Source organism: Moschus berezovskii, chromosome 14 (genome assembly GCF_049115385.1).
Source record: "Moschus berezovskii isolate FMDL1 chromosome 14, NW_MosBer_1.0, whole genome shotgun sequence".
NCBI lineage: Eukaryota > Metazoa > Chordata > Mammalia > Artiodactyla > Moschidae > Moschus > Moschus berezovskii.
The window spans coordinates 52,720,380-52,721,303 of NC_142473.1; the positions used below are offsets into that span (position 1 = coordinate 52,720,380).

General features: G+C 34.7%; 1 non-coding gene across 1 annotated transcript; it reads right to left on the reverse strand.

The window, feature by feature from the left end:
* Positions 1–615: 615 nt before the first annotated feature.
* Positions 616–719, reverse strand: LOC129554955 (U6 spliceosomal RNA). Its single transcript, XR_008685678.2, has one exon. It is a non-coding gene; the product is annotated as a U6 spliceosomal RNA (small nuclear RNA).
* Positions 720–924: the final 205 nt, after the last annotated feature.

A 924-nucleotide genomic window follows, 5' to 3' on the forward strand; every position in this document is an offset into this window, starting at 1 on the left:
TCCTTTGTCAAAGATAAGGTGTCCATAGGTGCATGGATTTATCTCTGGGCTTTCTATTTTGTTCCATTAATCTATATTTTTGTCTTTATGCCAGTACCAACTGTCTTGATGACTGTGGGTTTGTAGTAGAGCCTGAAGTCTGGCAGGTTGATTCCTCCAGTTCCACTCTTCTTTCTCAAGGTTGCTTTAGATATTTGAGGTTTTCTGTATTTCCATACAAATTGTGAAATTATTTGTTGTAGCTCTGTGAAAAATACCATTGGTAGCTTGATAGGGATTGCATTGAACTTATAAATTACTTTGGGTAATATATTCATTTGCACAATATTTATTCTTCCAATCCATGAATACCATCTATTAGTGTCCTCTCTGATTTCTTTCACCAGTGTTTTATAGTTTTCTATATATAGGTCGTTTGTTTCTTTAGGTAGATATATTCTTAAGTATTTTATTCTTTTCGTTGCAACGGTGAATGGAATTGTTTCCTTAATTTCTCTTTCTATTTTCTCATTATTAGTGTATAGGAATGCAAGGGATTTCTGTGTGTTGATTTTATATCCTGCAACTTTACTATATTCATTGATTAGCTCTAGTAATTTTCTGGTAGAGTCTTTAAAAAATATGGAACTCTTCATGACTTTGCATGTCATCCTTGTGCATTGGTCATGCTAATCTTTGTATCATTCCAATTTTAGTATATGTGCTGCCAAAGAGAGCACAATAGTACAGATCTTATTGTGAGTTTTGTTAGAGAATGATCTCACATAGATTTATAAAAGATGAAGAACGTCTGTAATGCACAGACAACAGAAAGGCATGAAAGATTTATCTCACTGATATCCATCCATTGCGGATGGCCCGGCACCACGTGATTTAGAGTTCCTGACACTGACTGGGTGATGTTACAGAAGGTGCAGATAGAAA